The sequence below is a fragment of the Marmota flaviventris genome, chromosome 1 (assembly GCF_047511675.1).
Source record: "Marmota flaviventris isolate mMarFla1 chromosome 1, mMarFla1.hap1, whole genome shotgun sequence".
NCBI lineage: Eukaryota > Metazoa > Chordata > Mammalia > Rodentia > Sciuridae > Marmota > Marmota flaviventris.
In genome coordinates this window covers 69,529,765-69,555,830 of record NC_092498.1, presented here as the reverse complement: position 1 = coordinate 69,555,830, position 26,066 = coordinate 69,529,765, and the positions used below count along the sequence as shown (strand labels likewise).

The window sequence follows — 26,066 nt, the reverse complement described above, 5'->3', positions numbered from 1 at the left end:
AAGCAGTGCAAAATGAGTTATTACAGCTGTTTGTGGATTCATTTGCATTGGTGGGAAATCAGGTCACACAAAAATATATAAAAAAAGAGAAATTTTTTGGAGCCACACAAACAGATCATTAGAATGTGACAAACAGTATTATAATAAAACAGGGACTCAAGAAAGAATTCTTAAAGGAGGTAACCATTGAGTTGAGGCCCTGGAGGATGAAGAAAGAAGTGGAAGGATGTTGTAGGAAGAAGGACTCTCATATGTAGAGGCTTATGGTTATGAAAATTTGCTTTGCTGAAGGATAAAAAGGTAATTTAGGGGCAGCCAGTAAAGCACACCAGGAGATTTGGACTTTGTACCATAAATAACAGAGAACCAGCCCAGATGTTTAAGTAAGGGTATGATGCAATCACTTCTTTCTTTTTTTGGAAAGATATTTTAGGAGGACCTGTGGACAATTAACTGAGAGATATGAGGTTCCCTAGTGAATGGTGGTGGGGTAAAGGGTAGTGTTATAAGAGGGGACTGAGGAAGTTACTTGAGCTAAGCCCAGTAACCAGAAATCATAGTTCTGTTTCAGGAACTAAAAGAGGTTCAGGTGTGGCTGGCATCAGGAGAAAGAAAAGAAAGCTCTCATTTGCATGTGGAATACTGTGGGTTAAAGTGATAAGTTCAAATTAAAGTTAAGAGCAGGGCAGAGTTGTCAAGGTCTTGAAGGATGACCTTGTTCATTTCCAATCTCACCATCGCACCTGTTTTGGGTGGAGATGGGGATGATGAAGGGTTCCAAAAATATTTTCTTGAATTAACATATCGAACTAAGAAGCAAGATTCCAGCAGAGTCAAGTGAGAGTTGGAGCTCGCAGTCAGTGATCAAGTCCCCCATATCCTGTAGACCAGTAATTTGGTTTCAGAATGGAGTAAATTACAGAGGACAGTAGTATTAGGCTAAGAACCTTGGACATGAATCATGCTAGATGCTGCAGAGGGTGGGTTATGGAACCTGAACTGTGCAGCTTGCAATGTTTCCTCAAATACTACACATCTAGAAAATCTTGTTTTACATTGCAATAAATAAACTCCAAAACACTCCCAAACGATGGGCCCTTTCTATTACTGAGAATAGGCAGTATTTGCTTTAGGAGAAATGTACTCTGAAGGGTATTTGAAGGAACAGTTGTAAAAACAAAACAAACAAAAACGACACCCAACCAATCTCAACTATCCCTTCAAAAGAAAAACTGGGAAAAAAGAAGGAAAGGTAGGCGGTAGCGCGGGTTGGGGGACTGCAAACCTCCTACAGAAACCTAGCCCTATGAGAGTGGCATTTAAAAACCACCCATTTTATGGAACATCTTTTGGAGCCAAATCCGTCACCCGAGTCCCCGGAACACTCCCGCCCTCGGTCCCTCCCACCCCAACCACCACCACCACACATGCTCGCAGGATGACAGAGGTTGCTGGTGGCGCGGTCGCTCAGGTGAGGGGCCACCCAGTCCCCAGAGGCGCAGGAGGCTGGAGCCCATTCGCTGCCGCAGCAGCAGAAGGACCGGAGGGGGTTGGCCAGAAGGGGAAGGGGCGGGGGAGGCCGGGGAGAGTGCGGGGGAGGAGGGACGCGAGGACGCGAAGGAGAGCCGGGAGAGGCTACAGCACAACGCTGTGAAGGGGGAGCGGAGGGCGGGAGCGGCGGGGACGCGCGCCGGCTTAAGCGAGCCCTGCTTCGCCCGGGTCGGTGGCGGACGCGCGCCGCAGTGCGAGCCTCAGACGCGCGGGCGCTGGGGACAGCTCCGGGGTGGCCTGGCTGGGGCAGCTGGAGGAGACTGCTTCATCAAACACGAACGACATCTGCGCTTCGGGGTCCTGGGCGGTTGTGCCTGGACTGAGCGGTGGGCGCCGCGCGAAAACGTGAGTAGATCCGTGTGCGTCTAGCGATTGACACTCGGTCCTGCTCCAAGATCCGGGCTGGAGCGGAGGAGGGCGCGGGAGCCTGCTGCGTTGTCACTGGGACACCAGCCCGGGTTCAGCCAAGCGCTCTCCTATCGGGCAGCTTCTGCTGCAAGGGGTGAATGGGGTTGCCAACTCCCTTCTCCCTCACAGGCCTTCGACACAGTGGCGGGCACCTAACCGAGGAGAGAGACGGGCACCCGGGTAAGGGCACAGCCCGCTGGCGCAGGCGGGCACCTATCACCTCCTGCAGGCTGTGGCCAACTTCTGTATCCGCGCCGGTGCCCCACGCTTCCCGGGAAACCCTGCCTGGAGGTCTCCTTGTGGGCAGTTGGTCATAGAGAGGCTGCTGGGGCCGGCATAGTGGCTTCCTGGGCACCAACTGTGAGGGCGCAGGTTGTCACGCTACAGTGGTGGGATGAAGAGCGCCGGGGCTGGGTCCGGCGTGCATGGGAGTGTGCGCGTTCCGGTCCCCACGGACACATCTGGGCGTGGGCTTTGTTCAGATGTGCTCACACCTGCTCGGATCGCTGAGTTCATGAGGTGATGCGGGTTTCCCTCCACTATCACTGCCCTGGAGAGGACTCAGGGAATGGTTGGGTAGGGTGGGGACCGGGGAGACACTGAACACAGCGGATTGGGCGCACTTGCGGAGGGCTTTGTTGGCCTACAGGTGTGGGTCGGGGGAGTCCTAGCACCCCACCCAGCCTCTGAGGACTGGGACTTGTCCGGACTGACCCCCTGGCTTGGGACTGACTGAAAAGACCCTCTTCCCTACTCGGGCTCCCAGAGGTGGGAATCTGGCAACCGCTTCGTCCGGGGATGCTGTGTTGATGAACCAGGAGTGATTATCCGCGCTGGAGCATCCATCTATCTAGCTGCGAGCGCCATCTGTGCCGGGCGCCGCCCCGGAGCCCCTCCACGCCGTGCGGGTGGGCGCCGCAGCATCCTCAGGCAGTTTGTCGGCTCAGCTACGCGAGGCCGGCATCTACCGGAGCGCTGGGGAGGGATCGAGATGTCGCCATAGGGTGAGCCAGGGAGTCGTCCTCTCTCTAAGAGAGGAGTTGGACCAGTAGCAAGCGCCGCTGGAGAGTTCCGGGGCCCAGTGGGCCGGCTAGCAGTCAATTTCCCTTTGGTCGCCGGCTCTTGCCGGCGGCAGCGTCTCCTACGCCCTCACGCTGACCGTCGCCCCCTGCACAGCGGCGGGCACCGAGTGAGGTCGCCAAGCGGTGGCGTCTCTTGCCTACCCTGTTTCTTTCCTGGCTTTTTGTGCCAGTAGCTCCAGCACTGAGCTGTAGCTAGGCACAGAGATGTCCTGAGAGTGAAGCGTTCTTTTCATTTCCCTGCCCCGTAAGTTTAATGCTTAGAAGTGCGGATCCAAGGGGCTGGGCCCTTCCTCATGGAAGGCTCCTGCAGGACCTGAGCGAACCGAGAATAATGGGGCAAGAGACATTGATTCCGCACTAGGAGTTACCCCCTGGGATTGTCCTGAGAAGGAACAGAGTAGCTACTAAACACAAACCGACAGGTCTGGACTGCTACTGAAATATTGTGATAATAGCTCGGAAGTGAATGAGACCTTCCAAAAGTGCTGCAATGGATTTACATAATTGAATACATTCTACTTAACTCTTATGAAGTTAACGTGTTTTTTTTTTTTTTTTTTTTTTTTTGAGAGCTTCAGGTGTGCTGGGTGCTGTGCATGTTACACATATCATCATCTCATTTAATCACCCACAACAACCGCGTTTAAAGATTAGGAGACAGAGATTTGGATTGGTCAAGTAACTTTCCCAAGGCTAACGTTAACTTTTTGCCCCAGTGCTTTACCATCCAAGACTGAAAATGTGGCCTTTGGGGGGCTTATTATTAAATTAGGTGAAGCCTAAATCCAATGGTAATAAAAGTACATTACAAGCCCATTTGATTCTAACCTTTCCACCATAGTAGGCAATATTGTAATTCAGAGGACCATGAATAATCTTTTATTACTGGGTATTGCCCTTAAGTCCATTACATGTTATTTTATTCCTATTTGCTTTTACATACGTGAGTGTTAACCCACAATCCAATCCATCACAGTCATTAAAGTGTTCTTAAATCAGAGATGTTCCTGGCACATCATATTTTTTTTTTTAAAGAGTTGTTCCTGGCACATCACAATTTAAAAAAAATATTTTTTTAGTTTTAAGTGGACACAATATCTTTATTTTATTTTTATGTGGTGTTGAGGATGGAACCCAGTGCCTCACACATGCCAGGCAAGCACGCTACCACTTGAGCCACATCCCCAGCCACAATTTTTAAGAAAAAAAATTTTTTTTTTAAAAAAAGACAAACCTTTCTGTTTGCAAATGTTTCTTTTTCAGGGCTCACATCCAGAATGTCCTTTGAAGACTGTTTTGACTGCAGAAGAGTTGGTCTTCAAATTGGAAGTTGAATTTGAATAGGACTGCAGTACAGAAACCTAGACAAGCATTTTATACCCTAAATATATGACAGTGTTTGGCACATTTGTAAAGATGTTTCATGTTAACTAGTAGAAAAGAAGAATGTGAATGAAAGTGAAATCAGCTATAGTTTTTAGAATTATTATAATTAACCAATCAATTGGAAAAAGTAGATTCATTTTGTATTCATAATCTTTCTGATTCATGATCATCTTTCAACCTTCTTTCTGCTTTATGACAGGAAAGTTACTAAACATTTCACATTCCTGGAATTATAGAGCTATAATTAAACTCATGCAAAATTTCACCTAACCCTTTCAAAAGGAGTGCAGTGGGATGGAGAGAAGTTGCCTAGCCTTGTAATGCAGGTAGTGATGTGGTACTTGGATTGAATGCCTGTACCCTTATATAACATCATTGTTGCTGCAGCAGTGACAGTAAGTGAAAAGCAAGTCATCTTTGGAAATGCTACCTCCTGTGGCTGGAGTGAGCACTTCAGAAGTGTATGTGAAAGGAAGTTGAGGATGTGTACACCTGGGCTGTAAAAAATTTCCTTAAGAATCACTTCAAATAATGCTTTTGTGCAGATATAGTTTTTTTTTTTAAATTTTATTATGTGGGTATTATGTTGTGTGTATGCAAAGGAACTATTTAATAGAACTCCACAAGAATCTTTTGTTTAGAGAGATTCATTCATTCATAAATATTTACTGAGTGTATGGCTTCCTATACTAAGTACTGGAAAGACACTGATGAGTAAAACTGAATTTCTATCCTTAGGGGGTTAATTCAAGTTTTGGTCACATATTCATCTGTGGTCACATATTCCTCCCCCACACCAATTTTTTTTTTTTTCCCCAAGTCACAAATGTACAGCTTGGAGAACAGAATACACTGATGTAACCAGCACTCAAATCATGAAACAGAATGTATCTGAGAAAACCTCCCTAAGGCCCCCAACAGCCATGACTCTCTTCAAGGGTAGCCATTGAGATGCCCAGGCTGATTCTGACCATCTCTTAAGAAGGTCCTGATTTTCAGCCTACATCAGCAGCCTATGGAGTCTCATCCCCATTTCCAAACAACAGTTTCCATCTGAGAAGCATAGCAGCCAGGAGCAAATGTAACTGGGATATAGAGCTTCTAATGAGTTCATCTTCTCTGGGAATTTTTTCATGTTTAGATTCAACTGCCGAGATGATTAATGAAGAGGAAGTGATTTGAAAATGATTGGAAATTACTAAATACAGTTAGGTACTCTGATTTTAAATTGCATGCCTTCCTGCTTGAAGGAGCCTGTACCTTCCTGGCAGGTGAAGACAGAAGAGAGGCCTGGATACTAAGGACAAGAGTTCAGTGGCTTACTTAACCCTTTGCTCAGGCAAATGAAAACCTCCTTTGTTTAAAAAAGTATCAGAGGCTAGGGCTGAGGATGTAGCTCAGTGATAATGAGCTTGCCTAGCATATGTGAGGCCTTGGATTTGATTCCTAGCCCTGTAAAACAAGGGTTGGGGGGAAGGAGCATCAGATCAGAGACAGAGCTTCCTACTCTTTTCAGCTTTACTGAGGTATAATGAACAAATAAAAATTGTACATATAGGGCTGGGGTTGTGGCTCAGCGGTAGACCGCTTGCCTCGAATGGGTGAGACCTTGGGTTTGATCCTCAGCACCACATAAAAATAAATAAGTAAAATAAGAGTATTGTGTCTAACTACAACTAAAAAGTAAATATTTAAAAATTGCACATATTTGTGTACAATTTGATGTTTTGATATAGGTATACATTGTAAAGTGATTACCATAATCAAATTAGTTAGCATATCCATCATTTCACATATTACCTTTTTTTTTTTGTAGTGAGAACATTTAAGATCTACCATCTTAGCAAATTTCAAGAATGCAATATAGTATTAACCATAGTTACCCAGATATACATTAGACCTGCGAAATTTACCCCTCCTTCTTGAAATTTTGGACCCTTTGACCAACATCTTTCTGTTCCACTATCACCCCATTCCCATCTTCAACCCCTGAAATAGCACCATTCCACTCTCTGCTTCTATGAGTTTAACTAAAGTTTCCATGGTTGACAAAATCTACCAAAATCAACTGATAATTGTTGATTTTCCTTCTCAAAATGGGAAGGGGAAGACTGCATGGGAGAGGAAAATATAAATGGCCCTGCCTTTGGATTTAGCAGCTATAAATTATTTATCATATTACCTTTTAAAAAAGGGACATATGGAGATATTTATGGCTGAGTTACTTTTTTTGTGGTAAAACATAAAATTTACAAATATAAGCATTTAAAGTATCTTGTTCAGTGGCGTTAAGGGCATCCATATTATGTGCAACTCTCACCACTATCCATCCCCCCAAATTGAAACTCTGGGCTCATTAAGTAATTCCTGTCCTCTCTCCCCACTGGCAACCCCTATTTCTGTCTCTGACTTTGACTACCCCAAGTCACAACATGAGCTTTTAGGGGACACCCACTATCTAAACCATGACATCTTATTTACATATTCCATTCTATGTATATGTCACATTTTGTTTATCCATTTATCTGTCGATGGATACCTGGTTTACATCCACATTTTGGCTATTTGTATGATGGTTCCATGAACATGGTTGTATAAATATCTGTTAGAGTCACAGCTTTCAATTGTTTGGATACAATTGAAAGAGATGCTGGATCATATGGCAATTCTATCTTAACTTTTCTGAGGAACTGCCTTACTGTTTTCTGTAGTGACTATCATTTTATATTTCTACTAGCTACATACAACAGTTCCAATTTCTCCATATCTTCACCAGCATTTATTACTTTTTGTTTTCTTAGTAATAGTCATACAAATGGGTAGGAAGTGCTGTCCCTATTGCTTTTTAAAGCTACAAATTAATATACCACATATATGGATAACTTATTTGCAAGATTTTCTGACTTTTTGGCTTAACTATTATTAATAATAATAAGATGTACAGGTTCCAACATGTGTCGATTATCCCATGCCTTGCATGGATGTTGTGGGTCATGTGTGTCATAATCCAGGATTAGATGGCACTGGTGACATACATTTATTATTATTATTATTATTATTATTATTATTATTATTATTACTATTACCAAGGATTGAACCTAGGGGCAGTTAAACACTGAGCCACATCCCCAGTCTTTTGTATTTTATTTAGAGACAGGGTCCCAAGTTGCTTAGAACCTCACTAAGTTGCTGAGGCTGGCTTTGAACTCATGATCCTCCTGCCTCAGTCTCCTGAGCCGCTGGGATTATAGGCCCTCCTGGTGACATACATTCTTGTTGGTTTTTTAAAGATGTTGAATTAGAGCATATACATATCTGTAGTAAACTTGTGCCAAATGAGTTTGCTATGAGAATAGATTAAATTAGTATGCTTTTTGCCCCAAAATGACATTATTATTTTAACTCAGATTGAGAGCAAATTTACCTCAGGACTAACCATAGACAGGAATGTCTTCATGCTGAATATTTAGAGATGTGCTAGAATTGTAAATTACAGCTCTGCATTGGGCATTCTCCCCACCACTGAATCTTCAAAGATGACAGCATAAACCCTCACCACCCAATTATAATTGCTTAGCTGAGCTAATAAAAAAGATGTGGTGTCAACTTAATTGACCTATTTTACTGGCCTACAAGATCGGAATTTCAAATTAGAAAAAAAAAATTTAACAGTCTGATGCAGGACTTCATTCAAGTGATTAAAAAGCTACTGAATATAAGAAATGCCACTAGTAAGGGAACAAAATTATAACTACTAATGCTCCTCCATGGAACATCCTGTCCAAATGGCTTATTCAGTTTAAAAACAGGAATGACAGATCTTATTTTGTGTTATGTATTCCTTGATTTTCTTCTACCTTACTCTGCACTAAAATATTGTTTCATTCACATGGGAATAAAAATGTCAGTTATAATTCGACAAAAATGATCCTTTAAAAATTTTTATTATTAAATGATAGGAAGGACTAGAAATAGCATTTTTAACATTATATATATTTAAATATATGTATTTAATGGTGTGCATGGTGTGTTGGCTCCAAATCCACTATAACCAGAAAAAATTATTCCCAGGGCAATCTGAGGGAATCCTGTAGGAGGTCTTCCACTGGGTAATATGCAATGAATTTAATTTATCTTTCTCAAGTGGGCTGAGAGCATTCAAAAAATTCAGTATATGTATTCATCATGTAGTGATCTTTTCTCCAAATTTCAACTTTAAAGCTAATTCCATGACTCTTTTAGATGCTCTTGGCATTTGAATGGTATGATTTGCAGCATGCATTTTTGACAAACATTACAAACTCATATTAAATGCCATGAACAGCTTCTCTCTCAAGGGCAATGATAAGGGAGAGGAAAAGTACTAATCTTCCACTAATTATGCCTTAAGGTAAGAGTGGACTGTGAAAGAGTTTCACCCTGGAGCTTTTTGGTTCTTTGAGGGAGGATGGCTTGCGAGCTAGCATGCTTCTGCCTTCCAAAGCCTGGTGCGCCTTTTCAGTCCCTCACCTCAATAGAGAGCTGAAAGGACAAAAGTGAACAAAGGAGGCCTGTTTTGCCTGCCCCACTTGCTGGGCTGTTGTCTTGGCCCTTTTCAGTGAAGGAGGGAGGGGGAGCTGGGTCAAAGTTGAAGAACACTGAAAAGGAATTCAAGCTTCATGTCGAAATTTGAATTATAGCTTCAGTTTGAGTGCCGTGTAGATTAGTTTGAATTGAAATTTCTGAATCTGTGCAAGCTTAAGTGACAGATGGTGCTGGAACAGCATACATAGTTCTGGATGGTGTACCCGAAATGTTGAGTGCCTAAGCGAGGCACTCGGTAAACATCTAGTTAACTGACAAAAGTTTGAAAACTGTAGGAAGTGCAGTTTGATGCTGTATGCCGCATTAAGACATTGGATTGTGTGAATTAAGGGAGGCCCCTGTTTCTGGCATTCACTCAGGTGCACTTGTCCCCCCTAATTGCATTGCAAATATTCTTCTGTTTTGCAGCTTTCCTCTCTACTATCTGGTTGAATAAATATAGACATGTCCAACCAGCTTCCTTTGTAAAATTGCATTAGAGTATTTTGCTGTTGTCTGCAAAGTGTTTTGATATATGAGATGAGGCTGTTTTATATGTTGACTATCCAGTGTTTTCTCCCTTACATGAGTATATTTAAGAAGAGTGATTTTTGGCTTTCTGTTCCCGTGGGGGTCCATCACTCTCATGTTTGCTAATGAAGTTTCTAAAATGACACTTAGTTCTGTTTCAATTTTGTATAACTTAGTTCTGTTTCAATTCTCTTACATTTAAGTAAGAGAAGTTAGCTGCAGATGGAACTAGAATGTTAAAACAGCTACTAGGAAGTAGAGGTTATTAGAATGTAAGTGAAAACAAAAAACAGTTTGGGATAATTTGAAACTCTTCCTAGTATCCCATAAAACTACTGTTGGAAATTGAAAAACTGTAGCATTTTAAAACCGAAAAATTGCCAAATTTTACTTTGACATCTTCAGCCATTTAAATAACTTGATGATAGTCTTTTGTTCTGATGTTTGTAGCATGATGGATAAAATTCATTATACATTTTTCATATATATATGTATACTTAATATATTTAGATATATATGTGTATATATGTATACTTAATAGGTTACTTTTAGGAAAATAGTACTGACATATAAATAATGAGAGTAAAATAGTAAAGTGAAAATTCAGAGATAATTAACATGTAATATAAACAAAAAACAATTTACTTCAGAATTGATTATATTAACTTGCTATATGTACTTTACTTAGTATATACTTTGTATATATCATGAATTTTAATTTTAACATGTAAGTAACTTTTAATTCATATATATATGTGTATATATGTGTGTGTGTGTGTGTATACACACACACACACACATATATTTCTAGCAACATTTACTATGTTGCAAAATTATAGTGAAAGGTGAGATATATCAAGGGTTGATTTCTGTCCTAGAGCTAGGAGAGGATTCATTAAACAGCAGACAGTAAGGGAGTTTATGATCAGATTCATTTTCTGGGTCTGGAAAGAGAAGTTTGGAGATAGAGAGCGTAAGGGTTTGATGGAGGGAAGACTCAGGTGAGTAATGAGATCTTTCACATCCTGGAGAAGTGTCCTTCAGCAGAGGGAGTGGGAGAAAATTTAAATAACGAGAAGAGTGAAGAACAGAGCACTGTAAGGGTAACAACTTAAAATCTGAAAGAGAAATGAGGGGAATAAAATTTTTTATTGCAATTTCCTGGATAATAGAGAATAGTATTCATTTCACAGCATTCAATTCTAAATATTTTAGAGGTTTTTTTTTTTTTTTGGTGGGACTTTAGGTCATTGAAGAAGCTCAACATCGTAAGATAAAAATAACTCATAAATTACCCTGTGAAATGAAATATGAGGATACATTTACATTTAAAATAAATGTATTCAGAAGAATTTCCTTAGAAGTCAAAGCTAAAATTGCATTACATTCTTATCCAGATCAGCTCTTCTTTCCAGTGATTTTGTTCTTTTATATATAGGTGGGCCCAGCTTAAGAAAGTAATGTGAAAATGTGAACTTGGTAAACCCATTTTGAGTGATTATTCATATCAAAGAAGATTCTTTACTGTGCTCAAGGATTATATGACATGTGAGCTTTTAAAATATATCAAGGTTCAAGTCAGGAACAACTTTTAAGGAATATGTAAGTTGACAGTTTATTCAGCCTACTGAAAGAATGTAGTGCAATAGAACCAAATGAAGCCAGCAAATAAAGCTAAGTTAAAATCAGTGAAGAGGTAGACAGGTGATAATTGAAGAAGCACCACAATTGCATGAAAATGTTGGATATTTGCTCAGGATAATTTTGAGGGGCCAAGTCCCACATGATAAAGGAAAAAAGGTAACTAAGTTTGGGGGTGTTTGGGGGCCTTGCTCATGATAGAATTCTGTCAGCTTTCCACAGGTCTCTGACTATGGAAACCCATTCTTTGCTCTGTTCCCTTAGGAAGCTGAGCTACTTTTCTCATTGTGCATTGTGCATGGTTCATATGTAAGAGCCTCATATTTGATGAATGAGTGAGTGCAAGAATCAATGACTGAATACATGAATATTGAAAACTGTAAAAATATCAAGTGGGTCTTCTGTTGGAGAAAATGGGGGAGATTTTGTCCTCAGTTCTGGTTTGAAGACATTGATGAAGTCTAGATAAAGGGAAATCAAACATTCATAGTTTCATGCCTGGACTTTGTAGACTGCATTTTGCTACTTGGTTCTATATTAAGTAATTGAGTGGGCAAGTGAAATCATTCAATCCAGAAGTATATCATTTCTAAATTGCCATAATACAGTCCTAAATGATATCTTTGTGATCCCAAAGGGTTCCACTATAATTTTCTGCCTTTGCTCATGGCAGATGATTCCAGATTTGTACAAGTCTTTGCCTTTCCCGCCTCTGGAGCTGGTGCTTGTCATTTCCCTCTGGACATGTCTGGGTGGCTGCACACTGATGAGTTAAACACTTCCTGAGATTGCTTTCTGCCATCCGAGTTTGAAGAAATCAGAAGTGAGGCACACACAACAGGAATGAAAAGTGAGAAGGCTGGCCTGGGAAGCAGATCAGAAACACTTGTGCTGCAGCTTTAAAAACAAAAATTCTTCCCTGTTTGGTTGATCATTAAATACTACTTATCTACTGTTTTCTTTATATTCCAAATTGAGTCGAATTACTGAATGAACTTTCCCAACTAGTTAGTAGGTTGTAGGGGTTGGATTAAAGGCAGTGTGGCCACATTTGAGAGAAACCTAGTGTAAAAAGTTACATAAATTCTTTGATTTGTTAAATTTTGAGAAGTAGAGGTCTACTCTCCGTTGATTAGGAAACCTCATTTTGCCACATGACTTCCCCAACCACCACTGGGGGTGAACTCAGGACTTGGGGCATGCTAGGAAAAAGCTCTGCCACTGAGCTATATCTCCACCCCTACTGTATGGCTTTGGAAAAGTTTGGAGAAGTACCCAATCACTTCTTTTTCTTTGCTAGAAGATGGAGACAAAACAGAAACTTCCTCATCATCTAGCTCTGCCTCACAAGGACATGTAACCATAATAAGCAATGATAAAAACAAAAGTGCTGGGAGAAAGATGACGTCAATCTATGTTGTTAGTAGGTAGAATGCACCATTTTTTTTTCCACCATGGCATCTGGCAGATTTGCTTCAGGGGTATGTAGGCATCACATATCTATAGCAATATCTGTAGCTACTTGATTTTGAATAAATGAAGTGGTCTTATACCTCGGCCTGAGCGATCTATAACCTTACTGATGCTGTGTGATGAAAACTGTTTTCAAAACACAAACTATATCCTTAACCTTCAACAAATGATCATATATATATATGTGAAAGTCAGTCTGAGTCAATATAATAGAATAAGGATATAAAATTCAACAAATATCCTTTTTTTCCAGTTGCATTCAATATCAGTGATAGGCTTTTGAAATCTAATTGTGTCTTATTTCAAGCCATAATCCCATTCATGTTTTTGATGAGGACAGTCAGTAATTTTTTGTGTCAGCCGTGACTAATGAGCAACCTTAAAAAACCAATAAAGCATGAAACAATTTTAATATATTAAATCCGTCAGCTTACCAAATGCATATGCTTAGAAATTTGATATAAAAAGAAATATATGGGCTGGGACTGAAGCTCAGTGGTAGAGCATTTGCCTCAAATGTGTGAGACATTGAGTTTGACCTCAGCACCACATAAAAATAGATAAAGATATTTTATCCATCTATAACTAAGACAATATTTTTTAAAAAAGAATATATACAAGAGGACAGGTTTGTTCATATCATTGCTTCTGGTACTTTGCTTGCATTCTGTTCCTTAGCACCTCAAAGAAGAGATAGGGACTTAAAAACAGTGGTTGTCATCCTACCTGCAGGTAGACACAGAGCTTTAGAAATATGAATGTGTAGTGGGTTGACTTGTCCCATCAGATTTCATATTTTGAAGTCCTATCCCCTAGTACCTCAGAATATGACCTCATTTAATTAAATGAGGTATTTAGGGTGGGCCCTGATCCAATATGACTAGTACCCTTATTTAAAAAGGGAATATAAAGACAGGCATAGTGAAAGAAAGCCATGTAAAAATGAAAGCAGAGATCTGCAAGCCACGGAAGCCAAAGATTGCCAATAACCTCCAAAAGCTAGGAGAAAGACATGAAGCATATCCTCTCTCATGCCCTTAGCGGGAACCAGGCCTGCTCACACCTTGATCTTGAGCTTCTAGCTTCCCAAACTGTACAACAATAATTTACATTGTTTAAGCTCCTCAGTTTGAGGTACTAGTTTGTTAGCAGGCCTAGCAAACTAATACAGGATGCAATAAGTTCATTGGTTACAAGCCTGTCCCTTACAAAGAAGAGTGAAAAATGTAGCTTCTCCACAGTTTTATGTTCCTTTATTTGTGCCAATGTCTATATCTTTATATATACATTTCCTGTACCAAAGGAGTAAATACCATATAAATCAGGTATTTAGGAAGCCTCCATACCATGAATTAAGGTATAGAAATGCTGAGATTTTAGGGGGAGAGTATTATTTTATTAACAAATAGAAAAAGTTTGTACTATATAGTGGCTTCTTCTTTTTGGTCATTATCAAGTTGACTCCCTTTGGGCTGCCCCTATCAATTGTAGATTGTCATCATCTGAGACCTGAGGGACCTTACTGTGTTGAAGTCTCTGCAGATGCTCTTGTTACTCCTTTGCCATGAAAAATGACATGGTTGTTATTTACTCATGCTGAGGAAGACAAAGCCGTGGGTGAGCTCACAGACAATTTCAGTGTATATGCTGCTTCAGTGGGGAAGGTAAAGGATGTCATTGTGGAGAATTTGTGTGTGTGTGTGGCAGGGGGGGCGGGTATTGGAGATTTAACAGAGGGACAGTCAACCACTGAGCCACATCCCCAGCCCTATTTTGTATTTTATTTAGAGACAGGGCCTCACTGAGTTGCTTAGCACCTCGCGGATGCTGAGACTGGCTTTGAACTCGCAATCCTCCTGCCTCAGCCTCCCAAGCCACTGGGATTACAGGCATGCTCCACTGTGCCAGGCCAATGTGGAAAATTTTACAGCTAACAATAATCAGGCATCACCCCTGGCTCTCTGAAGAAGCAGGAGCTTTGTATCAACTTGAATACTTGAATACATTATAAACTCTAGAACCATTTCATCCGCCCTCCATGAAGTCTGCCCACTTTCAGTGAATTCCTGCTCTTCATTTCTACAGGCAGCAGTCTTGCCTGTCTTAGTGGTAAGCTACTCCAGTGAAATGACCTTGCTGATTAAGATTGTGCGCAGGACATTTAGTAAGCAGCTACATCCAAAAAAGAGCCTAATTGTTTTAAATAATACCAATAAAATGATTTGCAGGAAGATTCTTGGGAAGAATGCTGCAGATATTACAACTGTGTGTGATTCAGTGATTCCATCTCAACACAAAACTATTTGCCAGTTTGATTGTTCTTCCTGGCAATATATTTTCCTTGATATGGACTTGAGTTTATTTATTCTGTGGGCAGGGACTAATGAGAATTCACCAGCATCCAGTAGGAAATAATTTGGAATCATGGCTGTTTTAACTTTGCATGTTCCTACAGCTTTCCTTTAACATGAGAGTTAGCGAAGTGCATTGATTGGATGAGATGCCCAGACCCTAGACAGGAACAGAGAGCACAGGCAATAGTTTGTATCTGAAAATTCCTGTCTCAGTGTAAACTCTTCAGATCTTTTAAATATTTGTTTTGAAAGACAACTTTGTGAGGATAGTTTGAAAGGTTTATGAGAACCATTGTAATGTTTGCCAATTGACCAATGTTTATTTGCAAATGTGCTAATATGGGGATAGCCGTGTCACTTCTATGATAAATTACCAGCTTTGGATTCATTATATTATTTGGAATTGTTAGTCTAGATTTTGTTAGTTTAAACTAACATTTTAAAATTTTAGGTTCCAGGCCACTCTTTATTTCTATTTCTAGACAAATATAATACATCTTCGGAACCCAGTTACAGCCTGGGGAAATGGAAACAGGCTCTGTTGTGGCTGCCTGCCTCTCTGCTGGTCGTCATCTAAGTGTAATTTCTGCCACCACTACCCCCAGTGTCCACTGCTCAGTGAGGAATGGGGCCAGTCATGCATTTGCATGTGTCATACACCTGTGACTAACAGATCCTCCATCAAGGAATGGCAGAGTATCAGTTACTTGAAATGGATGACTCGTGGCAGCTGCTGTCCGTGGCCCACCGGGCTCTCTGCCCTGCACTGACAGCTGCACATCACATCCTGTGATCACACCACCTCAGCCACCTCCAGGACCAGTACATCAAAAAAGAGGGGCCCGAGCACACTGATCCTGAGGTGTTATTTCATGCGCAGTCTGCTCCTGAAGTAAATAAAGAGGTCTCTCTGGACTTTGGGAAATAAGATCACCATAATTTTTTACAACTCATCACTATTATTAAATAACAGCAATCCCAGACATTTACTAATTGCTTAACCATATGAAGAACCTTACATGAATTATCTCGTTTAATCTTCATAAAAATGCTTTTATGTCACAGCTGGCAATTTTTTTTTTTCTGTAAAGGATCAGACACTAGATATTTTAGACTTTGTAGGCCATGCATAGACAATACATAAGAAAATGAGCAGAATTATGTTCTTATAAAACTTTCTTTACATAATTGGCACTGGGATTTGGCCCGTATAGTATGTTTGCCAACCTTTGCTCTGTGCTATTGTATTCATTTTATAGATGAGGAAACTGAGGCTTAGGGGGTCTAAGTAACTGGCTAAAATAACATAGCTGATCCCAGAGGCTCAGGGGGCTGAGACGGGAGGATTGTAACTTCAAAGCCGGCCTCAGCAACTTAGCAAGGCCCTGTCTTAAAATAAAAATAAAAAAAGGCTGGAGATGTGGCTCAGAGGTTAAGCAACCCTAGGTCCAATCTCTGGTACCCTCCACCCCCATAAATAAATAAATTAAATTAAATTAAATAACAAAGCTGTTAAGTTGCAGAGCTGGACTGTTATCCAAGGAATCTGACCTTTATCCCTTAGACTTAACTCCTATAAGCTGCTATGTTATCCTACTGTGGTAAATGACAAGGGCATGTTGTAAATTATAGAGTATGACCCAAACTTGTAAGCAAAATTTCATGTGGGTGACAATGTCAGCCAGTGTCCTGAAGATGCTCTTTAGGTGAATATAGATCTCTAATCTAACCTCTAGCATATTCTATGGATGTGACTGCATCCTTGACTAATTGAATAAAGCTTTTAAGATTTTCAGTTCATCTGATATTATGACCATTGTAGTCAATAAGATTGCAGGAAGCAAATTACCCTAATTTAAAAAATATATATTGTATGACATTATATTATTACCTTTAAAAGTTTGCTTATTTGTCTGTGGTCCATGTGTTATAAAGCAAGATAATGTTTGCATATTCTAAAGGAAGCTTTTTATTTTCACAAAAACATATTAGGTGTACATTTCTACTAGATTTAACATAAAATCCTGGAAAGAATTCCAGTCCCCTCTCCCCAGGATGGACAGCTCCTTTTGTGATTTGTTTCCATGGTAACAGTTAAGTCTGGACTTGAGAATAACAACCTACAAGATAACCATCCAGTTGACATTGTTGGGCATTCCCTTAGGGAATTTGTAGTGCTTCATGGTGTCAAGATAACACCTAAAGTAGAATTAACGAGGTTTGCTGCTTTACTTTTTTTTTTGCACAGTAAGCTCTTTAGAGAGTGAAGATTCTCAGAGTGAACTAAAGTCAGGAAGTTTTTTACTTTTAGACAGCAGTTTAGCAGACACAAAACACCATGAGCAACCACACTTAAAAGATGTGTCCAGGATACTGTAAAGAGCTCCAGAACTCAGAGTTTTTGGTCTTTGGGTGAATGAAATTATACAGCAGGTGAAATGGGGGCTTTGTGTAACTAATCATTGTTGCTCAAATTTTGTTTGAGGGAAGCTCAGATTGGAGACACTCCCTTGTGGAGAAATCAGAGAATGAACACTCTTGTTTAAAGGTAACTCAACTCTTTGGAAAGTTGAAGTCTTTGAATGTAAGTGAGCCTCTATTCATCCTGACAGAGGAATAAAACCCAGCTAGTGAAAAAGTTGGCTGCTGGGCTCATGTGAAATAGTTACTGTGAACTAATTGGTAACAAATTATAAAAGGTATGGTTAGTGAATACTGAAAACTTCTTCTGTGGAATCATTTTCTAGAGAAGAGAGTTGTAGGTTTGGATCATTTATTTATTTAGTTTTTAAAAGTAGTTAAAATTTTTTAAAAAATGGAACGATAGTACTATGGACAACAACTTGGCATATTTTTTATGACTTTATTTATTTATCATGAAATTCACTCATGACAAGTGTATAATGAGAGGTTTTTAATAAATTTATAAATTTTGCACCTATGGTAAGCAGAATTCTAAGATGGTCCCTAAGATATTCATCCTTACTTTATGTGCCCTGTGTAAAACTCCTCCCTAGGTCATGGGCAGATTCTGAATACCATAGATGTCATTCCCATAACTAGGTTAAGTTATGTAGCAAAGGTGAAGGAGTTTTGCAGGTATCATTAAAATTCCATGTCTTATGATTATGGGTTAATGGAAAGGGAAATTATCCTGGCTGAACCTGACTTAATCATATATGAACCCTTAAAAAAGAACTGCCATAAGAGGCACTCTCCTACTGGCTTTGAAGAAGCTCACAACTCCATTGGAATTGCTTATGAAGACACAAGGCCTTGGTTCTTCAACTGCAAAGAACTGAGTTCCCAGCAACCCAAGGAAGCTTAGAGGAAGACCCTGAGCTCCAGATGAGAAATCAGCCTGTCTGACACCTGGATTGTAGCCTTGTGGAACCCATCTTAGCTATGCTTGGGCTTCCAACCTGTGAGAAATTATAATATAATGAATGTGTGTTGTTTTAATCCTATAAATATGTTGCAATATATTATGTGGCAATAGCAAACTAATACAGAAACCATCACAATAGTTTTGAAAAATTTTATCATTCCCCTCCATAAAATTTCCTTGAGACCATTTGGCTGTTACCTCAAGGCTACCGGTAGTCTGTTATCTTTTCTTACAGATTTACCTTTTCTGGACGTTTCATATTAATGGACTCTTACAACATGGAATCTCTTGTGTCTACTTTATTTCAGTTAGCTTGTTCTAGAGGATGCTTCATGTTGTAGCATGTACCAGTGGTATTCTATTGTACGGAGACACTGTATTGTGTTTATTTTTTTTTTTTTAATTTTTTATTGTTGGCTGTTCAAAACATTACATAGTTCTTGATATATCATATTTCACAATTTGATTCAAGTGGGTTATGAGCTCCCATTTTTACCCCATATACAGATTGCAGAATCACATCAGTTGCACATCCATTGATTTACATATTGCCATACTAGTGTCTGTTGTATTCTGCTGCCTTTCCTATCCTCTACTATCCCCCCTCCCCTCCCCTCCCCTCCCCTCTTCTCTCTCTGCCCCCTCTACTGACATTCGTTTGTCCCCCTTGTATTATTTTTCCCCTTCCCCTCACTTCCTCTTGTATGTACTTTTGTATAACTCTGAGGGTGTCCTTCCATTTCCATGCATTTTCCCTTCTCTCTCCCTTTCCCTCCCACCTCTCATCCCTGCTTAATGTTAATCTTCTTCTCATGCTCTTCGACCCTACTCTGTTCTTAGTTACTCTCCTTATATCAAAGAAGACATTTGGCATTTGTTTTTTAGGGATTGGCTAGCTTCACTTAGCATAATCTGCTCTAATGCCATCCATTTCCCTGTAAATTCTATGATTTTGTCATTTTTTAATGCAGAGTAATACTCCATTGTGTATAAATGCCACATTTTTTTTATCCGTTCATCCATTGAAGGGCATCTAGGTTGGTTCCACAGTCTAGCTATTGTGAATTGTGCTGCTATGAACATCGATGTAGCAGTGTCCCTGTAGCATGCTCTTTTTAGGTCTTTAGGGAATAGACCGAGAAGGGGAATAGCTGGGTCAAATGGTGGCTCCATTCCCAGCTTTCCAAGAAATCTCCATACTGCTTTCCAAATTGGCTGCACCAATTTGCAGTCCCACCAGCAATGTACAAGTGTACCCTTTTCCCCACATCCTCGCCAGCACTTGTTGTTGTTTGACTTCATAATGGCTGCCAATCTAACTGGAGTGAGATGGTATCTTAGGGTGGTTTTGATTTGCATTTCTCTGACTGCTAGAGATGGTGAGCATTTTTTCATGTACTTGTTGATTGATTGTATGTCTTCCTCTGAGAAGTGTCTGTTCAGGTCCTTGGCCCATTTGTTGATTGGGTTGTTTGTTCTCTTATTGTCTAATTTTTTGAGTTCTTTGTATACTCTGGATATTAGGGCTCTATCTGAAGTGTGAGGAGTAAAGATTTGTTCCCAGGATGTAGGCTCTCTATTTACCTCTCTTATTGTATCTTTTGCTGAGAAAAAACTTTTTAGTTTGAGTAAGTCCCATTTGTTGATTCTAGTTATTAACTTTTGTGCTATGGGTGTCCTATTGAGGAATTTGGAGCCTGACCCCACAGTATGTAGATCGTAGCCAACTTTTTCTTCTATCAGACGGCGTGTCTCTGATTTGATATCAAGCTCCTTGATCCATTTTGAATTAACTTTTGTGCATGGCGAGAGAAAGGGATTCAGTTTCATTTTGTTGCATATGGATTTCCAGTTTTCCCAGCACCATTTGTTGAAGATGCTATCCTTCCTCCATTGCATGCTTTTAGCCCCTTTATCAAATATAAGGTAGTTGTAGTTTTGTGGATTGGTTTCTGTGTCCTCTATTCTGTACCATTGGTCCACCCGCCTGTTTTGGTACCAGTACCATGCTGTTTTTGTTACTATTGCTCTGTAGTATAGTTTGAAGTCTGGTATCGCTATACCGCCTGATTCACACTTCCTGCTTAGCATTGTTTTTGCTATTCTGGGTCTTTTATTTTTCCATATGAATTTCATGATTGCTTTCTCTATTTCTACAAGAAATGCCGTTGGGATTTTGATTGGCATTGCATTAAACCTATAGAGAACTTTTGGTAATATCGCCATTTTGATAATGTTAGTTCTGCCTATCCATGAACAGGGTATATTTTTCCATCTTCTAAGATCTTCTTCTATTTCTCTCTTTAGGGTTCTGTAGTTTTCATTGTATAAGTCTTTCACCTCTTTTGTTAGGTTGATTCCCAAGTATTTTATTTTTTTTGAAGATATTGTGAATGGAGTGGTTGTCCTCATTTCCATTTCAGAGGATTTGTCGCTGATATACAGGAATGCCTTTGATTTATGCGTGTTGATTTTATATCCTGCCACTTTGCTGAATTCATTTATTAGCTCTAATAGTTTCTTTGTAGACCCTTTTGGGTCTGCTAGGTATAGAATCATGTCATCTGCAAATAGTGATAATTTAAGTTCTTCTTTTCCTATTTTTATGCCTTTAATTTCTTTCGTCTGTCTAATTGCTCTGGCCAGTGTTTCAAGAACTATGTTGAACAGAAGTGGTGAGAGAGGGCATCCCTGTCTTGTTCCAGATTTTAGAGGGAATGCCTTCAATTTTTCTCCATTCAGAATGATGCTAGCCTGAGGCTTAGCATAGATTGCTTTTACAATATTGAGGTATGTTCCTGTTATCCCTAGTTTTTCTAGAGTTTTGAACATAAAGGGATGCTGTACTTTGTCGAATGCTTTTTCTGCATCTATCGGGATGATCATATGGTTCTTATTTTTAAGTCTATTGATGTGGTGAATAACATTTATTGATTTCCGTATATTGAACCAGCCTTGCATCCCAGGGATGAATCCTACTTGATCATGGTGCACAATTTTTTTGATATGTTTTTGTATCCGAGTGGCCAGAATTTTATTGAGGATTTTTGCATCTAGGTTCATTAGAGATATTGGTCTGTAGTTTTCTTTCTTTGAAGTGTCTTTGTCTGGTTTAGGTATCAGGGTGATGTTGGCCTCGTAGAATGAATTTGGAAGTTCTCCCTCTTTTTCTATTTCCCGAAGTAGCTTGAAAAGTATTGGTATTAGTTCCTCTTTAAAGGTTTTGTAAAACTCTGCTGTATACCCATCCGGTCCTGGGCTTTTCTTAGTTGGTAGTCTTTTGATGGTTTCTTCTATTTCCTCAATTGATATTGGTCTGTTTAGATTGTCTATATCCTCCTGACTCAATCTGGGCAGATCATATGACTTCAGAAATTTATCTATGCCTTCACTATCTTCTAATTTATTGGAGTATAAGGATTCAAAATAATTTTTGATTATCTTCTGTATTTCTGAAGTGTCTGTTGTGATATTGCCTCTTTCATCCCGTATGTTAGTGATTTGAGTTCTCTCTCTTCTTCTCTTTGCTAGCATGGCTAAGGGTCTGTCGATTTTGTTTATTTTTTCAAAGAACCAACTTTTAGTTTTGTCAATTTTTTCAATTGTTTCTTTTGTTTCGATTTCATTAATTTCAGCTCTGATTTTAATTATTTCTTGCCTTCTACTTCTTTTGCTGTTGTTTTGCTCTTCTTTTTCTAGGATTTTGAGATGAAGTATGAGATCATTTATTTGTTGGTTTTTTCTTTTTTTAAGGAATGAACTCCAAGCAATGAATTTTCCTCTTAGAACTGCTTTCAATGTGTCCCATAGATTCCGATATGTTGTGTCTGTGTTTTCATTAATCTCTAAGAGTTTTTTAATTTCCTCCTTGATGTCTTCTATAACCCATTGATCATTCAGTAACCTATTATTCATTCTCCAAGTGATGTATTCTTTTTCCTTCCTTCTTTTATTGTTGATTTTCAGTTCCATTCCATTATGATCAGATAGGATGCATGGTATTATCTCTACTCCTTTATATTGTCTAAGAGTTTCCCTGTGACATAATATATGATCTATTTTTGAGAAGGATCCATGTGCTGCTGAGAAAAAAGTGTAACTGCTTGATGTTGGGTGGTATATTCTATATGTCAATTAAGTCTAGGTTATTAATTGTGTTATTGAGTTCTATAGATTCCTTATTCAACTTTTGTTTGGAAGATCTGTCCAGTGGTGATAGAGGTGTGTTGAAGTCTCCCATGATTATTGTATGGTGGTCTATTAGACTCTTGAACTTGAGAAGAGTTTGTTTGATGAACATAGCTGCACCATTGTTTGGGGCATATATATTGATGATTGTTATGTCTTGTTGGTGTATGGTTCCCTTGAGCAGTATGTAGTGTCCCTCTTTATCCCTTTTGATTAACTTTGGCTTGAAATCTATTTTATTTGATATGAGTATGGATACTCCTGCTTGTTTCCGAAGTCCATATGAGTGATATGATTTTTCCCAACCTTTCACCTTCAGCCTATGTATGTCTTTTCCTATCAAATGCGTCTCCTGTAGGCAGCATATTGTTGGGTCTTGTTTTGTGATCCATTCTACTAGCCTGTGTCTCTTGATTGGTGAGTTTAAGCCATTAACATTTAGGGTTATTATTGAGATATGGGTTGTTGTTCCAGCCATATTTTTTTATTTATGTTACTAAACATGGTTTGTTTTCCTCTTTGATTATTTTCCCCCCTTTAGTGACCTACCTCCCACTCTTGGTTTTCATTGTTATTTTCCATTTCCTCTTCCTGTAATGTTTTGCCAAGGATGTTTTGAAGAGATGGTTTTCTAGCTGCAAATTCTTTTAACTTTTGTTTATCGTGGAAGGTTTTAATTTCATCTTCCATCCTGAAGCTTAATTTCGCTGGAAACACAATTCTTGGTTGGAACCCATTTTCTTTCAGTGTTTGAAATATGTTATTCCAGGATCTTCTAGCTTTCAGAGTCTGTGTTGAAAGATCAGCTGTTATCCTGATTGGCTTACCCCTAAATGTGATCTGCTTCCTTTCTCTTGTAGCTTTTAAAATTCTCTCCTTATTCTGTATGTTGGGCATCTTCATTATAATGTGTCTAGGTGTGGGTCTCTTATGATTTTGCACATCCGGCGTCCTGTAGGCTTCTAGGATTTGGGGTTCTGTCTCATTCTTCAAGTCTGGGAAGTTTTCTCGTATTATTTCATTGAATAGGTTGCTCATTCCTTTGGTTTGAAACTCTGTCCCCTCCTGTATCCCAATGACTCTTAAATTTGGTCTCTTGATGTTATCCCATATTTCTTGGATGTTCTGCTCATGGTTTCTTAACAGTCTTGCTGAGCTGTCTATGTTCTTTTCAAGTTGAAATACTTTATCTTCATTGTCTGATGTTCTGTCTTCTAAGTGTTCTACTCTGCTGGTAGTATTCTCAATTGAGTTTTTAAGTTGGCTTATTGCTTCCTGCATTTCTAGGATTTCTGTTTGTTTGTTTTTTATAACCTCTATTTCCCTGTATAGTTGATCTTTTGCTTCTTGGATTTGTTTATGTAATTCATTGTTGAAGTGATCTTTCATTGTCTGATTTTGCTGTCTGATGTCTTCCTTGAGACTCCAGATCATCTGAAGCATGTATATCCTGAATTCTTTATCTGACATTCCATCTGCTGCAGCTATTACCTCTTCTAACGTTGAGTTGACCTGCATTGCTTGTGGTCCTTTCTTTCCTTGTCTCTTCATACTGTTCGCGTTCCTTTCTATTTGGTGAAACTGTTGTGCTATTGAATTTTCCCCCTATATATTTATATTGGTCTTGTATAGTTGCAAAGTCTCCCTCGCAGGCGCGGGCGGCGGCTCTGCCCCTCCTCCAATTGGGGCAATGTGCCTACCACGCCGGGAGGCCACTGGGCCTGCTCTGCCGGTCGGTAGCAGGTCCGCCGACCTTGCAGGCGCGGGCGGCGGCTCTGTCCCTCTGCGGGCCGCTAGGCTTGTTCTGTCGGTGGTCGCAGTTCTGCCTACCTTGCAGGCGCGGGGGCGGGGGCGGCTCTACCCTTCCTCAGGCCACTGGGCCTGTTCTGTCTCTCGGTTGCAGGTCTGGCCTGTTCTGATGGTGGTCACAGTTCCGACTACCTTGCAGGAGCGGGGGGGAGGGGGCGGCTCTGCCTCTCAGCAGGCCGCTGCTCCTCTTCTGCCGTTGGGTCGCAGGCCCGCCTACCTTGCAGGAGTGATTGGAAGCTCTGCCCCTCCGCGGGCCACTGGGCCTTTTCTATCAGTGGTCACAGTTCTGTCTACCTGGCAGGCGCGGGGGGTGGGGGGCGGCTCTGCCCCTCAGCAGGCCGCTGGGCCTGTTCTGTGGGTGGTCACAGTTCCCTCTACCTTGCCGGCGCAGGGGGAGGGGGTGGCTCTGCCTCTCAGCAGGCCACTGCTCCTCTTCTGCCGGTGGGTCACAGGCCCGCCTACCTTGCAGGAGTGATTGGAAGCTCTGTCCCGCCGCGTGCCACTGGGCCTTTTCTGTCGGTGGTCACCTTTCCACTTACCTGGCTGGCGCGGGGGATGGGGGGCGGCTCTGCCCCTCAGCAGGCCGCTGGGCCTGCTCTGTGCATGGTCACAGTTCCCTCTACCTTGCTGGTGCAGGGGGAGGGGGCGGCTCAGCCTCTCAGCAGGCCGCTGCTCCTCTTCTGCCGTTGGGTCGCAGGCCCGCCTACCTTGCAGGAGTGATTGGAAGCTCTGTCCTGCCGCGGGCCACTGGGCCTTTTCTGTCGGTGGTCACAGTTCCCCTACCTGGCAGGCGCGGGGGGTGTGGGGCGGCTCTGCCCCTCAGCAGGCCGCTGGGCCTGCTCTGTGCGTGGTCACAGTTCCCTCTACTTTGCCGGCGCAGGGGGAGGGGGAGGCTCAGCCTCTCAGCAGGCTGCTGCTCCTCTTCTGCCGGTGGGTCACAGGCCCGCCTACCTTGCAGGAGTGATTGGAAGCTCTGTCCCGCCTTGGGCCACTGGGCCTTTTCCGTTGGTGGTCACCGTTCCACCTACCTGGCAGGCGCGGGGGGTGGGGGGCGGCTCTGCCCCTCAGCAGGCCGCTGGGCCTGCTCTGTGCGTGGTCACAGTTCCCTCTACTTTGCCAGCGCAGGGGGAGGGGGCGGCTCAGCCTCTCAGCAGGCAGCTGCTCCTCTTCTGCCGGTGGGTCGCAGGCCCGCCTACCTTGCAGGAGTGATTGGAAGCTCTGTCCCGCCTTGGGCCACTGGGCCTTTTCTGTTGGTGGTCACCGTTCCACCTACCTGGCAGGCGCGGGGGGTGGGGGGCGGCTCTGCCCCTCAGCAGGCCGCTGGGCCTGCTCTGTGCGTGGTCACAGTTCCCTCTACTTTTTCCTGTATTGTGTTTATATATTCATCAGTGGATTGACATTTGCATTGTTTCCAGTTTGGGACTTCTCTGACTGGGAATAATGCTGCTCTGAACAGGAGCATGCAAGTCTCTGTGTGTACACTACCCATTTCTCTTGGGTAGTTACTTAGTTGTGGGATTGTGGGCTATATGGCATACTTATGTTTAAACTGTTTAAGACAGGGCTGGGGTTGTGGCTCAGTGGTAGAGCACTCGCCTATCACATGCGAGGTGCTGGGTTTGACCCTAAGCACCACATAAACAAATAAATAAAATTTTAAAAAAGGTCCAACTACAACTAAATATATACGTT

General features: G+C 41.2%; 1 protein-coding gene across 4 annotated transcripts in view; it reads left to right on the top strand.

The window, feature by feature from the left end:
- Positions 1-1,845: 1,845 nt before the first annotated feature.
- Nrcam (neuronal cell adhesion molecule) overlaps positions 1,846-26,066 on the top strand; it is a 277,444-nt gene continuing 253,223 nt past the window's right edge. For all 4 annotated transcript variants that reach the window (XM_071613514.1, XM_071613519.1, XM_071613512.1 and 1 more), the window contains exon 1: positions 1,846-1,896. The gene's annotated coding sequence lies outside the window, so the exon portion shown is untranslated. The remainder of the gene's footprint in view (positions 1,897-26,066) is intronic.